The sequence below is a fragment of the Rhinolophus sinicus genome, chromosome X (genome assembly GCF_036562045.2).
Source record: "Rhinolophus sinicus isolate RSC01 chromosome X, ASM3656204v1, whole genome shotgun sequence".
In the NCBI taxonomy this organism is placed as follows: Eukaryota; Metazoa; Chordata; class Mammalia; order Chiroptera; family Rhinolophidae; genus Rhinolophus; species Rhinolophus sinicus.
This window is the reverse complement of record NC_133768.1, coordinates 2,834,403-2,851,754: the sequence shown is the minus strand read 5'-3', so window position 1 is coordinate 2,851,754 and position 17,352 is coordinate 2,834,403. Positions and strand designations below refer to the sequence as shown.

Below are 17,352 nucleotides of genomic sequence, written 5' to 3'. Positions count from 1 at the left end.
ACTCGGGAGCTGGGCTCAGTGGTTATGACCAACACATCGCATCCAGAGATGTTTCAATCATTCAACAACCCAGGAAGCTGGTTCTGGTACACAGGTCTGAGCATCAGCAGGACCCTTTCTTGGAGATCAAAACATTTGCCTTTGAGACCTTCTGGCATCAAAAATGACAAGAAAGAGTTGATCTGTCTCTATTTCGTAAAAGCATGGGCCCATTCAACTAGGGGTCCTTTAATAGTATGTTTGTACCTTATTCATTTCCCTTCCCGGTGTGGTCAATTTAAGTGTTTCAAGAATGAGGACAGACAAGAAATTGTTTGTGGATGCTTTAATGATCTTAAGATTCTCTTTTACCTGTAAAGGTATTTTTCCCCCAAGGAAAAATGCCTGCGGTCATGACAAAACCCATGGAAAATTCAGGTATATTTACTAACATGGAGATTACTAAATTGGCTAATAGTTACTCTACTCAACAACTCTTTTTTTTTAATGCAGTCATTTCAACAAAGAAAAGCACAATCTGGTAGCATCCAAAGCAGGTGTAGACAGGAAGGGGGATGGAGCTGTCCCTGGTTAAGATCTTCTGCCATATTAGGAATTCCGACTACGCAGACATCTACCAAACCCACCACTCGTCTGATTCCCTTTCGCCGAACATGCACGTGATAGTTTTAAAAATTAATATCAGCTATTAGTTATTTTAATTGTTTTGTTAAATTTGAAATTGCTATTATCCTTGGATAAAACCACACAAAGTATTTCTTAACCATGGGTTCCTTTGAGCAATTAGCGATGGTTAAGTAATATTAGGTTAAGAAAGTTCTTCTTTTCTTAAGGTCATTTTCACCCATGAATTTGTGCCAACAGAATAAAGGTCATCCTGGTTACACATCAGACTGTGATGGGGGTGGAGGCAGTGGTAAGTGATTTCTTAGTAATTTATGCTGCCATAGCTTTTTGAAACATTAAGAATTTTTGGTCCAGAATTGTTAAGTTTTTATTCTGAAAGACTTTAAAATTTATAGAAGAATCACAAGATGTCTACAAAGTATTCACAGATACCCTCAGCAAATTCACCAGCTGAAAACATTTTGCCCCATTTCCTTATTATCTGTGTGTTTTCTGAACCATCTGACAGTGAATTGCTGACATCTAAATACTTCAGAGCATGTTTTCTCAGAACGAGAGCATGATCATTGCAGAAATTTATTACTGGTATGTTACTGTCGTCATAATCAAATTTCTCCAATTTTCCCAACAGTACATTTACGGAAAACGTTTCCCCTTGATCTACCTTCTGCTGAGTTGTTATATCTATTTTCTTTGTTTTGAATGACACTGGCATTTTCCAAAGGGACAGGCCTGTTGTTTTGCAGAATGTTCTCACTGTGGGCTGGCCTGATGGATAGAGTCAGTGATGCACTTTTTGGCAGAAATGCCCCAGAAGAGAAGCTGTGCCCCTCTCAGGGCATCACATCAGGAGAAACGTGGCATTCTGTCCCCTGTTGGTGGGGACAACAGACAACAACTGTCTTTTCAGCAGGTTTCTTGATGTTTCCTTCTGCCAGTATTATGAATACAGACACCTGTTACTTCATAAATAAAAGGGTGACGTGCACATCATGACTCCTTCTTGGAGATCTACACCTCTATCACATTTCTCATCTACTCTCTTGGAACAAGTCGGTTCTCCCCATTCACTTTCATTTCCCTTGAACGAAATGGGAAAGAATAAACAGACTGATACAGATGGTTGTCGGTGTGGTGATGACGACGGTGGAGAACAGGACTTCAAAAATATCCGGTTCATTTAAATTTCCCAAGGCCTGCCTGACCGTGTCTGACATGCCAAAAGCAACTGGGCTTGGAGGGTATTTTTAGAAATCGATCATTTGTGCTTATTTCTAAAAGCAGACTAGCTGCCACAATGGAATACACATTAAACAATGCATTAATGACCTCAAATTCAAGAATGCTGAACTAAAAATGGAAAGCAAAATCCTGTCCAAATATAGTCATTTTTCAAAGACCAGTGAGGGAATCTTGGGACCGTGGAATCATTTGGTTCTGCTCCCCAACCCCTATGCAGGACTTAACTTAAAGCTCTTCCCCAAGAGTATTTTTATAACCATTGCCTAAGTATCTCCCAGAAAGTGATTTTCACAGCTTCCGTTGGAAATTGCTCCCATAGTCTCAGGATACTTCAAGACATGAGAATATAATTTGGGAGCACTGGAAATCTCTCCCTTCATATTTTTACTGTTCCCAACCTGTGAAGAAGTAATACCTGGTCATTCCTAAAAAAAAAAAAAAAAAAAAGAAAGAAAAGAAAAACACAGTGGTGAAAACACATAGTAAAAGGGAGCAGACAGAGGGCCAGAGAGGGGACTCCAATCCACTGAGCTTTTATTTGGAGAATTTTCCTTTAATCCCTACAAAACTCTCACTGCAAACCTCTGGATCCTCTGCTATAATCTCCATGAGAACAGGGTAACGTCTTTTCTGCTACCGTCTTCTAACAGTGCTATATATATTCTAGTTTTTTACCAATAAATGTTGTTGAAGGAAGAAATGAATAAACGTCCTGTTTTACATCCTAAGAGTATTATGTGTGGTCACTCAAATTATAACCTTGTTATATTGCATTAACATACTCATTTTCCCCTTTTGTCAATACATTACTCATTCTACAATCAATTGGGGCAATATATAGATAATATTAAACATGCGATCTGTATAGGATGGAATTTAATATGTGAGTGGAAGACAAATAATCAACTAATTGGTTGAATAACAGTGTTCTGATATTTTAGTGTAACAGTTAGCTTCTGCTATATAACAAGCAAACACAAAATTCCAGCAGCGATATTATACAATAATAAGCATGTCTTAGCTCACACGTCTGGGGGTTGGCTGGGGACTGGCTGATCTAGGTTGGACTTGGGCAGGCAGCTCTGCTGATTTTGGTGGGGCATGTTCACAAGTCTGGGAGTCAGCCAGCTTAAACTCATTCTTTCCAGCTCACATGTCTCCTATCATTCCATCGGGCAAAGCAAGTCACATGGCCAGGCCCAATACCCAAGGCACAGCCAAGTGTGTTTCCCCAATGAAAGCAAAGGGAGGAAGTGAACACATCTGGAAAACAATACAGCCTGTGACACCCTCGCAACACACAAACTAGCTCCCAGTTCTTTTTCCACTCGAACTATGAGCTAAACTTTGATTTTCCCCAAAATATCAGTCCCTGTGCCTAAAATAATCTCCCAACTTGTCTCACCTCTTATGCCATAATCCCATCTCTATCACTTATCACTTGTCAGGCGTTAACTTCTGCTCATTCTTCCAAACTATTATGAGGTCAGACAATTAAGTTCATAAACTCATCCTAGAAAAAGTGCTACATACCTCATTGCTGAATATCACTACGGTCACCTTCGAAGGACGCCCCTTGGGAAGCTATGCACCAACGCCAGTGCCTAGTCCACTCTTCAAAGCAATGTTGGGACTCTTTCTGGAATGGCCATCAGAGCTGTCATTGTATTACCCTTGATGTCCTGAATGCCATCCAAATATCTTCTTTTCCATATTTCCTTTATCTTCAGGTAAAGAAAGAAGTCACTGGGGGCCAGGTCAGGTGAGTAGGGAGGGTGTTCCAATACAGTTATTTGTTTACTGGCTAAAAACTCCCTCACAGACAGCGCCCTGTGAGCTGGTGCATTGTCGTGATGCAAGAGCCATGAATTGTTGGCGAAAAGTTCAGGTCGTCTAACTTTTTCACGCAGCCTTTTCAGCACTTTCAAATAGTAAACTTGGTTACCTGTCTGTCCAATTGGTACAAATTCATAATGAAAAATCCCTCTGATATCAAAAAAAAAAAAAAGGTTAGCAACAGCGTTGCAACAAGTTTGTGAACTTAATCGGCAGACTTCGTAGTTCCTCATCCTTTGTGAAACAGGAACATTAACCATACTACACAAATAGATCCTATATATTGACATTTTCATTCCCCACATTTTTATTATAGTTAAAAAATTAAAACTAACCTTAAACTCCCCTTACAGAGAGCTACAAGTTCAAACCAAACACAGGAGCTCTGACTCAATCTGAGCAACCTGCCCCATTCATCTGAGGGCAATCTTATGTTCACTGGAATTTTCATAGCACAAAAAAATGAACTATTTGAACCAAAAATAAACTAGAAGCTGTAGTTTGAGCCCTGTGTAGCTCAGGATTAATTTTTGATACTTAAAAAATATCCTCATTCCATGGGGAGACTGACCACTCCAAATCGGAACTGTCAGTTTTATTCCAGCTACAACTTTCCTCCTTCTCTAGCTCATTCCCAACAAAACTTCTAGAACAAAACGTCCCCAACGACTGAATATGCTTTCTTCAATAAATAACCGCTGGTAGCAAAGCAATGGCTGCCTGCTCATACAAATGCAGTTTACGTGTGTCTTTCACAGTCCTTTGTAAAAATATGAGCTTCTCCTTCAAATCTACAGGCTTCTAGACTACATTTGAATGACATGTCTGTTTAGCATCATTGCTGAAAACGAGCACTTTGTCATAAATCCATTCACCAAAATAAACCAAGAATCCTCTCTCTACCAGAATGCATCCATTCCCCCAACAAAGTACATTAAGCTCAATGAACATTAAACTCACGAGGATGGTGATTCTCAGAGACAGCATTCAGCAGCAAATTCTCTAAAGGGCTTACTTAGGTTCTCAATACGATGACCCAGAACACTCCCAAAGGGGCTGGTAAGAGGATTTCAGCAATGCACTGTGCCTTCCAACCAATAACTAATTCATCGCTACCAAATGGCTTCTTCAGAGCACAGAACCACAAAAGAATTAATGGAATGGAATGTCTACTGCAATGTCTCCATACATTCACTTAGCTCTTTAGAAAACCTTCAGCAAGAGACTGGGAGAAGTCATCAATGACTTAGCAAAGACGACTAAAGAAAACTTATCATGACATCTGTGACTTCTTGTAGCTGCGGTTCTCCTTTGGCAATGTCTGGAGACATTTTTGGTTGTTGTGTCCTGGAAGGGCTGTGCTGCTGGCATATAGTGGGCAGAGGTCAGGGATTGTACCAAACCCCCTGACATGCACAGGACAGCTCCCCCCCTCCACACACAACACAGAACATACAGCTCATAATGGCAGCAGTGCTGAGACTGACAAACCCTGCCTTACAGAAAGTTAATGGATGTAATTTCTAGAACAGTGCTGCCCAATATGGCGGCCACTAACCACAAGTCTTTGAAATGTGGAAGGTCCAAATAAAGATGCACTGCAAGTGAAAAACACACTCCAGACTTTAAACAGCTGGTATGACAATAAAGAACGTAGAGGGTCTTAATATTTTTATAATGACTGGATATCGGAATGATAATATTGTTGGTATATTGGACTAAATAAAATACACTAGTCAAATTAATTTCATCTCTTTCTTTTTTCTTTTTCTAATATGTCTACTAGAAAATGTAAAATGACACGTGTGGCTCACATAGTATTTCTTTTTTGGTCAGCACTAGGCTAGGAGCACCTTCTGTTTCCTGGTGACATGCTGCTTCTACCCATGAAACCTCCATTTCAGTAAGCGGTTCTCTCAAAGTAAATTTACATTTGGAAAGCACCCGTGGCTATGTCTACATAGGGTGAATATAAGTGCCAAGTTATTTAATCAGATCAGAGACACGTGAACTGCAACATGAACTTTTCCTGTTTATATGAATTTACAAAACTGGGCTGAATTAAAGAAAAGAGAGTCATAGAACTGTATTTTTTTTCTGCCCAAATGGTTAAGAATTAATACATTAGCAAAATATCTCACAGGTCAATGAATTACAAAGCTAAAAGGGAAACAAACTGGACTTTCAACAGTAGGCAAATATTCTGGGAGAGGCAAGCACAGTACCTAGCTCATTTACAGGAACAGCCCTGAGGACAGTGGAACAATTCAACTCATCTGTTAAACTGCATCGGACTCGAAACCCCTCTAGACGTAGCACCACAGGGACAGTGCTGGAGAGTCAATGCCACAGATGCTTTCTTCAAGATCCACGCAGAAGAACAACAGGACAGATGGAAGTATTAACTAACAAGTCACGACAATGAATGGTGCTATTCCAGAGGAGCGTTCAGAGTGAAAACCAGCATCACTGCGAGGTGGGACTTGGGCAGGGAAATGCAGTAGAATTGAGACCAACAAAAGGACGTGTCATGGAGGAGACGCCGGGAAGGGGAAGCAGAGTGTGCCCACCCTCAGAGCTGAAGGAGGCACGAGGTTGGTGAGCGAGACAATAACCACATCTGACGGGGTAAGGTTTTGCATTCATGTGGGCAAGCGGTCAGCAGTAAGACCAACTTCTCTGTCGTAACCACCAGGAAGAGAATTTGGAACTTTATCTGGCAGGCAACAGGGAGCCTGGGAATGCTAGAGAGAGAGAGAGAGAAGAGTGAGGAGAACAGCATCTCAGGCACGCACATGAGATGGACCGGAGAGAAGAAATGGCAATAGGACATGGCATCAGCCCCAAGTGTGCAGTGAGGACGTACCAACGGGGTGGCAGCATGCCTGGAGGACAGGGCAGCAAGTGGCCATCAGGAACAGAGAAGCAGCATGACTGAGTCTGAGGGAACGTGCACAGACTGAACAATAAATGTTACGGACGCCGTAACTCTGGGTGGTACACTGCTGGCTATTCAATCGGGGACTAGGGTTCTGAGGACACAGCTATAAATATGGGAGTCAAACTAATATGGGCACCACGTTGCCTGTTGTTTTACAGGATTTTTTTTTTTTCAGATTCCACATATAAGTGAGATCATATGGTATTTCTTTTTCTCAGTCTGACTTATTTCACTCAGCATAATGCCCCTCTAGGTCCATCCATGTTGTCACAAACGGCAGGATTTCCTTTTTCCTCAAGGCTGACTAATACTCCATTTTATATTATATAAATAAATGTATATGTAAATATATATTAACAGTAGTTAGAAATACTGTTAATACTTATATTTATAATTCATATCACCTCTTCTTTATCCATTCATCCATCAATGGACACTTAGGTTATTTCCATGTCTTAAGTATTGTGAATAATGTTGCAGAGTAAAGGTTTCAGATACCTTTAGGAGACAGTGATTTTGTTTCCTTCATATAAATACCCAGAGCGAGATTGTTGGATCATACGCTACTTGTATTTTTGCTTTTTTTGAGGACCCTCCATACTGTTTTCCATAGAGGCTGCACCAATTTACATTCCCACCAACCAAGCAAGAGGGTTCCATTTTCTTCACATCCTCTCCAACACTTGTTATCTGTCTTTTTTTTATAACAGCCATTCTAACAAGTGTCAAATGCTCTGATATAGCAAATAAGTAACAGGTAACGAGTTTCACATACTGACCTTGAACTTTGATGAATGGTTATCCCCCCTCTGGCTTCTGAAAGTAGGTGTGTCACATAACACCATCAGCGTGTCCTAACACCGTGGTGACAAGGCTCCATCTGCCTGCAGACATAAAGGAGATTGCATTATTGGTCCAGTATTGATTGTAAGGAAACACCAAGCAAAAGTACACTCAGCATTGTAAAGTTAAGTGTGCCAGCAATGAGAATGCCAGGAGGCCTAAGCTTTATTCAGCTCCAAAATGGTAACTGGTAATGGCATTTAAATATTTTGTTACAAACCATCGTGTTCGCTAATCTCCAAAGACATCAAGGCCAACAAAGAAATCAATCTAATTAGGATGTAGTAGGAAATCGATCTTGCTTGGAAAAACAAGAATGACTAATTAAAAACGAGGGGTAATCAAACAAAATGACCTTTGCTTAATATTGCTAATTACTTCCTGACAACCCAATATGTTCAGAGGAGAACCCGAGTTTTCACGAGACACTGAAATCCCGTATTTCTACCATTTTCTTCATGGAAATGCAAAAGCATAAAAGAGAGGAATGAGTTTATTAAAAAATTCATTTCTTTCCAGTAAAAAAAAAAAAAAAAAAATTAGTTTCGGGTAAAACAAGAAGAAAGTTAAACTCCAGACCTCAAAGTATTAAAAGAACCGCCACTGTCATCGGAGGCTGATAAAGGGTGTGTTCAGGAAAACAAAAAGCAAAAGATCATGCAGACGCTAGAGATTTGCCAAAGAACCAGCGAAAACGTGCTTCTCAAAGACACGATGCCAGCCAGAGGCACAGAGCTCGGATCTTTCGTTTGCAAGAAGAGCAGTCAGAGTGGACCAGCCGTGCCCCGTGAGCTTCCAGAAGCAGAAGAAGTAGGATTAAAATAAGAATCACATGGAAGTTGTATTTGCAGGTATTGTGTTCTCTCCAAGGCAGTGCGAAAAAGAGAAATTTGAATTAACAAAGAAATTTTGTAAAAAATCAGCCTTTGTCAATGGCTGAGAAGTCAAAGAGACATCAATTTACACACCAGATATCCTGGTCCACGAGTCCTGCCTCTTTCCCACAGAGAACATCCAGAAATGAAACATAAAGCATAGATACGTATGTACGTAGATGCAGAAATCAGTAGCCTTCTTATATGTAAACAATACAAATTAGAAGATATAATTAAAGACAAGTCACCGTTTAAAAAAGCAGTAATAAATACACAATGTCTAGAAGTAAACCTGAGAAATATGTAAGAACTTTAGGAAGAATATTTTTTCGTTCTTCTGGCAGAGAGGAGAAGAAAATGTAACCCATGAAAGGTATTCCAACTTGCTGAGTAGGAAAAATCAGCTTCATAATATAATTGTTTCTAAATCTATGCAGACTAGAACCCAGTGGCCTTGCTTGAGGAATCAGGTATGCTTGTACAACATTTCATAGGAACCACAAGTAAGTAAGGGTAGCCAACCAAAATCTCAAGCGACTTTCTTATAGAATGAAAACAACTCAGCAAAAAGAGGCAAAGATTTTAACAGACCCTTCCTAAGGAAAAGATATTCAAATGGACAAAAGCACGTGAAGCAATGCTCAGCCTCATTAGTCACCAACGAAATGTCAAATAAAACCACCGTGTGATTCCACCATGTACCCAACTAGTATGACAAAAATTTAAAAGACTCTTGGGCGGCCCGATGGCTCAGTTGGTTGGAGCGTGAGCTCTGAACAACAGGGTTGCTGGTTCGATTCCCACATGGGCCAGTGAGCTGCGCCCTCCACAACTAGATTGAAGGAAAACAACTTGACTTGGAGATGATGGGCCCTGGAGAAACACACTGTTCCCCAATACTCCCCAATAAAATTCAAAAAAAAAAAAATTTTAAAGACTCTGAAATGATGTTGACAGATTAGAGCAACTGGAATTCTCACGTTGGTGGGGTGAAAATCGTATAACCACCTTGGAGAAAGGACTAGGGGTGTCTTGAAAAGCTAAAAACCTACCCTAGTACCCAGATATGTCACTCATATGTATTTTACTCCATCCCAGAAAAAAGGAAAAGAAAACATGTGGTTCACAAAGTGAACTGTGCAAGAATGTTCATCACAGCTTTATTCACAACAGCCAAAAACTGCAAACAGCCCAGGTGCCGGTTAATGGAACAAATAAAGCATGCGTGCTCTATTCATACAGGGCAACACCACCACTCAGCAAGAAAAGGAAACCACCAAGAGACCCAGGCAACAACCATGAAGGCTCCAAAACACTGTGCTGGTGAAAGAAGTGTTCAACCAAAGAGTGGATGCCTCCGATATGAAGTCAGAATAGCAGTAACCTCTGTGGGTGTGGGCGTGGGTGTGGGGAGGGGCTGGGAAGAGGCATGAGGGAATTTTCTGGGGTGTCGGTGCAGTTTCTTGATCAGTCTGGGTCACACAAACATATGCATTTGTCAAAACCCAGTGGATATGTACCTAAGATTTATGCGTCCCATTGCATGCAAATTTTAACTCCAAATTTAAAACTTACTATAAACAAATACTAAACTCTAGTTAATGACAGCGCATGCTAAAATATTTAGGGGAACGTGTACTGATGTCTCCAATTTTCTTTGAGATGCTACAACTTATTTATGTTACTAAATATTAAGTTTAACATAAATCGAGAAAAAGATCAATGTGACAGAGTAGAAAATTTCTATTGAGAAACAGAACCCCCACAATATGGTGCTGTTCGATGGGTATAAAATGTCAGTTATAGGAGACAAGTAAGTTCTAGACATCTGCTCCTGGAGCCATGCCTGTAGCTAGCAGAGCTGTACTGCGCATTTAAAAATGTATTAAGAGGGTGGATCTCAGGTTAAGTTTTCTTAACACAGTCACAAAAGCTATAGAATTTAGTATATGTTATAGGTAACAAGTCAAATCACAAGGGAAAGACGGATCATTTAATAAACAGCGCTGAAACGATCCAACACATTATTGGAAGGTTTCCTGTTTACAATAACATATGGGATCTATGCCTCATGGGATAACTTCCAAACAGATCAAATATTTAAACATATATATTAATGTAAAAGGAACTACTAAAGAAACCATAAGATAATTCTTCTTTTAACACCAAAGGGATCCGAGAATGCCTTTCCAACTATGACCAAATGCAGAAGTAATAAAAATACTGATGAATTCGACCACACACACACGTCAGAATTCTTAGGACAAAACTACAATAAGCAAATCTAACAGACAGATGACAAAATAGGGGCGGGGGGGAGGTATATATATCACAAAGTTAATTTCTCTAATAAATACGTAGCTCATAGATCCAATGTCAGCAACTCAATAGGGAAAAAAAAACAAACAGAAAAATGATATAAACAGAGAATTCATAGAAAAGACAAATAGTTTTTGGTCCCATGAAAATATCCTCAACCTCAAACACAACTGGAAAAAAAAAATGTTCCTTCGTGTGGTTTCTAATTTGCATTTCTATCGGAAATGAAAAAAGAAAGCTGTCGAGTGTATAATTCACTTTTAAAAGGAGAGAAAGAAAACACACACACATATGCATAACAACACAGAAAAATGTGTCTGTACATTTTTTTTTAAAGCTCCAGAAAGGAACACAAGAAATAATAAAATGCATTGCTTGTTCACAGTGACAGGGAGATTTTTTTCACAGTATCCCCTTTTGTACTTTTCGAATTTTTCATCATGTAAATGTACTACCTAATAAAAAAAAATAGACTTAAAAAGGTGAGAGGAATTCGAGTGCAAAAGCAGCAGAGTGGAAAGCAGTCAAGTTCTAAGCCCAACTCTGCTACTGATTAACTGGGTGGACTTGGCCCAGCGTCTTGGAGTCACAGAGTATTCTGGGTGTACAACATCTGAGAAACATTCTCATCCCTCACTCTTGTCTTGTCCTAAACTGCAGGAAATGCAGAAATGAATAGGATGGCTTAGGTGGTGTCACACACAGTTTATGGCAGAGCCAACAGACGCTGTTGATGTGTCAGTCTCTTCTGACTTACAACGGGGGTGCTGCCACTCAGAGATGAGAAGGCAAGCCACGGAGACGGGGAGAAAATATTTGTGAATCCCACAGCTGACAAGGGACTTGGACCCAGAATGTGTAAGTAGCTCTCAAGACGCAACAAGAAGAAAGAAAACAAGTGAGTACCTGCAAACACGCTTGTCATCTTAGACACCTGGAAGACACAACTTAAAACCACGGTGAGATACCCCTACGCGTCCTCAGAGCGGCTAACATTTCTTTAAAACTCACAAACCCCAGTGGTGGGAAGAATTCTCATACACTGCTGGTATATAAAATGCCAAAGGGCCCACAGTTTGGCAGTTTCTTGTAAAGGTAAATTATGTACGTGTCACAGAACTCAGGTGTTTAGCACTCCTGGGTGTTCACCTGGGAGAAATAAAAACTTACGTTGACGTAAAACCTGTCCATAAATACTTATAGCAGTTGTTTTTTATTTCTCATCAACAAAAAGCTACAGAAACAACCCAATTGTCCTTCAACTGCTGTAGACCTATGTGATGGAATACTACGCAGCCTTGACAAAGGAACAAAGTACTGACACATCAACAACCTGGCTGGAACTCAAAGGCGTAATGTTGAGGGAAAGCAGCCAATCTCAGGAGACTCCATGCTGCATGGTTCCATTTATATGACGTTCTGGAAAAGGCAAAACGGGAGGAATGGAGAACAGATGAGGGGTTGCCAGGAGATTGGGGTGGGGGGAGAGACTAAAAGAGGAAGTGTGAGGAAATCTGGGGGGACACTGGGACTTCTCTGTCTCGTGATTGTGGTGATGGCTACATCGCTCTATGCGTTTGTCAAAACCCAGAGATTTGTGTAACACAGAGAGATTTTACTGCGTGGGAATTTAAAACTAAAATTTTAAAAGTGGACTGTGGAATTCAATGATTTCTATGGCCCTTTCCATATCAAAAGATATAAAGACTCTTGTTTTTCGAAAAGGATAATTCACTACCAACAACTACTCAAGGTTTGTATTCTATGTGGCCGCCCAAAAAATCTTATCGTTTCTCATTCCAAAAAAGAAAGCCTGAATAAGTGAAATTCACAATGCAATGATGATGTGGAGAAACGGAAAGCCCTAAAATGAGAGTGAAAATCGAGGCTTGGAATTTCAGCTCGTTTGGAAGTGCTAAACAAATAGAAAATCGGAGTCAGTCCCACATTTCGCTGTCCAGTGTTTGCTATCATAGTTTTACATCCCTTTTTGGAGACTGGATCTCCCCCGACATATCCTTTTGCCTCCCACAAAGCACGGTCTTGGGATATTTGGACTGTCTAAAAAGACACTATCCTTTAAAGCATTTCTTGTGTTGTTTGGGGCGCCCTCATCCACACGTTCTGAGGGTGCACTCTGCAAACAGGAGGCAGACGAGCAAATGTGTCATTGAGGAAGCCAAGTTCCCACGAGGCTAAAGGGCCTGAGGCCATGGGGCAGAGGCGTTGGGCGCAGTCTTCCCCAAACCTGAACGGGGGTCATGTGCCCTCCATTGCTCAGCTCTAGAAACCTCGCCCATTGTACAAATGTAAGGCATCCTCTTCACGTTGTTACACCAAGTTCCCGACTACTCCCAGCTAAAAGCCAAGCCTTATTGCTGAGATGTAAAAGAACGTGAGGGGAAACACAGAGAAACATTTATTTACAGGATGGTAAGCTTTTTAAAATGATTTCCCCTGACTAGGCTATTTTCCTCTTTCCTGTCTGGCTATTGCCATTTTTATCTGCTGGCTGTAAAATACATGTCTGCCATTGGTCGAAAGAACAATGGAACCCTCTCCCATCCATCACACACCCAGCTCTCACCAATGCTCACATTGCAGCAGGGAAATGGACACGTCATGAACGGGTGCAGGAAAGCTCAGCAACCTGGGCTGTGCAGCGTCCTTGGGCCTGACTGGCCGCCCTCCACACACGCCCAGCAACCCTGAAGCACACACAAAGGGCCAGAAAAAAGAGGCAAATCACTAATTTCACCAGCTGTTATTAATGCTGCTTTCCAAGATATTATGTCAACTAGTGTCTGGAAGATGAATGGATGCTTTCAGGCTGATAATTCAGAAATGAAAATGAGATGTGAGGTGGGGGGAATGAAAATGAATCGTCAGGTGATTTTTCTCCTGACCACAATTCAACCTACGTAATCTCAGGTGTCCCGTGAAGAGTGGAGTGTGTGTAAAGTGCCCTCGGATCACGTATTTTAAAATAATCGTGGTCAGGTTAGAAAAACTTCTCCCCTGGCTTAGCTGTGGGCACCTGCAGCTCAAAAATGTTACTCTGATGTGACCTAAGGGAAAATTTCAATTCAATACTGCAGAATTTTTAGTCTCAATGCTGAGTGTGTCCATGGCTGACACAACTCAGCAAGCAAGGGTAGCAGTATGAAAAAATTCACATTAGTGGTAGGCGTTCATTAAAATTAACTACGTGCCTACGCCATATAGTCAGCTTTGAACTCCCAAGTTTTAGGAATTTGATAATTCTAAAAATGCAAGTTAACAATACTGTATTTGAACCACGTGAGAAACTCTGTGTTCCTTGGCTGTGTTGTAGACCTGGCTCAAATTTGACATAAGCTTCCAAAGCATTAGGACTAGTTTGCTCTTTTCTTGCAAAGAAGACAAACTGGCTGGCAATAAATCAGTGGCTTTAGGTCACTTGGTAGCAATTAATCAGGAGCTGTTTGAATGAAAGTCATTAGATGGCCTATCACACCAGACAGGAGTAAGACGTAAATGGGAATAAATGGCCTAAAATGTCAATGGCAGTCAGATACACACTAGGAACAGCCCTTAGGTACATGTCCCTTCTGTATCTGTTTATCCTGGCGATATAAATTTGACTTTGGAAAACTCCGGCACTCCATCGATATTAAGACAGAGAATTATGCTTATTTACGTGTTTTAATTTAAATTAAACCAGACTTTTCAATGTATTATTGCTGAATATGTTTGATTGTATCTTTGTTTTCATTTTTGTTGATTCCAGAGCAAAACTGACTCCTGAACACTAGACTTGAAGTATCTGTGCTAGTCACAAACACTCCCCGCGGTTCTCATCTTTTCAGAAACGTCTGTCCTCAGCCCTGAGTTCTCAAATGTTAGCAGGTGTTTGAGGCATTTTCCTTTTAGTATAAATCCATCACGGCTAAACTCCTTACCCTCAATATGGCCCACCCTGCCTCTGGCGACAGAAAACCTGACTCACTGCAGCAGCTTCACATATCCGCATGTTGGGTGCCACGGACAAAACAGGGCTGCCTGGCTTTTTTCCTTTCTTTGACCAGACGTTCCAATATCACATTCATATGGCAAAGGAAAAGAATGGTGTTGGGGAAGAGAGAGGAGAAAAGAAAGCTAGCCCCATTTGTCACGACACGTCGTGAAAGCACCAAAGGAAAGGAGACATTCAAAATTACACACAATTCTGGCCGCCTAAAGAACTAAAGCCTTCTGGCTTCCTTGGTTCTGGGACTCAGGATGTAGCCAAATGAACCGGAATCTTTTATAGTGGGCAGAAGACTGAGTGATCTTTGCCTGGAAAACATATGATCTTTATAATATGGAGAGGACGCTGACCCACCCTCCGCCCCAGAGAGAGGTGCCATCTCCATCTTCCAAGATGTTCTCTACACAAACAACCTTGAAAATACAGTGAAATAAAAGGGCATTCTGTGCCTCGCTCACAGGACACACAGAAACACGAGGGACCCCTGCAGAGACTGACCCCCAACAAGACATACTACATCAGTAAGCCTCCGCTCACTTCCCTCTGGGCTCTTGCTGCCGTGTTTCCCCAAAAATAAGACCTACCACACAATCAGCTCTAATGCATCTTCTGGAGCAAAAATTGATATAAGATCCAGTCTTATTTTACTCTAATATAAGACCGGATCTTACCTAACATAATATAACATAAGACCGGGTCTTCTATTAATGTTTGCTCCAAAAGACTCATTAGAGCTGATGGCCCGGCTACGTCTTATTTTCAGGGAAACACAGTGTTTCACCTGCCTGGGGTTTTCCTCATCCTCCCTTCACAGATCCAAAGTCTTCGCTTCATTCAAAATACAAGTTAAGGGCCCCTCGCTTAGGGAGCTTTTCCCAAACACGCCAGTCCTTATAATTCTCTTCTCCAAACCCCTCCCTCCATGCGTGGTCTGTCTCATAAAAAGAAGCCATTCCTTGATTTCCTAACTGGCTCCATAGAACTCAGTACCTGTACCGCACAGCCTCTTCATTCTGAGTTCAGGGACACACTGTGGGGGTGTGGTCCACGCTGGTGGTGCCCCATCTGCAGCCCCCTGCACCTGGCCATTATGGGGGCCTCTCACTTCCTGAGGGCTCCCCAGCACCCCTGGAGTGCACACCTGCAGGCCTGAGCAGCTAGAGCGTTAAGCTCCGCCCCCAAGCAGCCAGCAACCAATGAGAGATGCAAGTTGGCATGTCACTACCCCAGCTCCCTGGGAGGGTGCATGTCCAACACTGCCACCTAGAGTTCCCACCGGGCAGTGAGCTCCAGTTACCCTCCCTGCCACCTGGCTTCATGACGTACCCTGATGTGGATGCCTCCCTCCCCTCCTCTGTCCCGCTTCTCCACTTCCCTTCCAGTGTTTTCTGAGAGGACCAGCTCCCGAAAACCGCTGTGCACTAAATCCTCATCTCAGCCTCCTTTTCTAGGGGAACGCAAACTAAAAAGGGTGCCAACAACTGATATTCATGGATCACACTTTCAGGTTATTACTCATCGGCCTACAGTTTTCAGTCAAAACCACTATCATATTTATTATGAGGCATCAACGCCTCATAGAACAATATTCAGAACCAAGTGACTCTATCTATGCACGAAAGCAGCAAATCTCTCAGTAGTGAGAGGAGATGCACGTGGCCCCACAGAGCACCTGAAACGCTTGGAAGAGTCAGACAATGACTCAGAAGTGCCCTTCCAGCAGCCCTCTGCCAGGTGGCATGTGCTGCAGACGCTTCGGGAACACTCTTCATGGCAATCAAGGTTCAGAAGGTGAGTCGTGTCTCCCGGGGACTTCTCTTGCTTCTTCTACCTCCTGACACAGACCCTGGGCTTTGCATGACGTGAAATTCCGACTGGGAAAACGTCCCCCACCCCCGGTCATTATGGCATGGGGTGTTGCCTCATTTTCCTGATGGGTCGCTGGATTCTCACGGTCACCAGGGGCGGGTGAACTGGTGTTACAGGTTAACCCACTAAAGTACGACAGGAGTCACAGTCCTGGGACATTTAGGATGCGAAGAGGATTAGAGCAGCGCTGAAATGAAACATGGCATTACAGGTTTGAAAGCAAAGGGGATGAAGAAAGAAAAATACCTGACATTACTCTGGCTACAGCTGCCTGTGCTTTCCCATCACGCCGGGCTCAGGATTCATGTGTAAGGCCGTCTGTACCGGCTAATACAACATGGAAGCCATGCTCAGACCAGGGCATGGAGCTTAGCCCACGGATCCTTCTAGCACAGTGGCTCTGTGACCCGGCAGGGGTGCGTGCCACTTGGCCATGTAACCTGTCAGAGGACAGCTGTGGAAGGGGACCCTGAAAGAGCCAACTGTTTCGTCCTGCTGATTTACACAGGGTCCTCTTGTTATAATTAGTCCCAAAGGAGAAATTAAACTCATGGAAAAAGGACAGTATGCCTTGCCAAGACCTGAGAGATGTCTACTGAACCGTTACCAAGTCCAGAGAAGACGTGACCCGCTCTGCTCCTCCAAACACAGGCCGTCTCTGACACGTCGTCAGGAATTTTTTTTTCATGTCCCATGTCCTTTACTCAGTTGCATCTACAACATGTATGAACACCACACACACACACCATCACCACACATCACACACATAATACCACATACACAAACACAAC

The 17,352-nt window shown here is 42.1% G+C and overlaps 1 protein-coding gene across 1 annotated transcript in view; it reads right to left on the bottom strand.

The window, feature by feature from the left end:
- ANOS1 (anosmin 1) overlaps positions 1 to 17,352 on the bottom strand; it is a 415,357-nt gene that overhangs the window by 352,434 nt on the left and 45,571 nt on the right. The window contains exon 2 of the mRNA XM_074323216.1: positions 7,426 to 7,530. The gene's annotated coding sequence lies outside the window, so the exon portion shown is untranslated. The remainder of the gene's footprint in view (positions 1 to 7,425; positions 7,531 to 17,352) is intronic.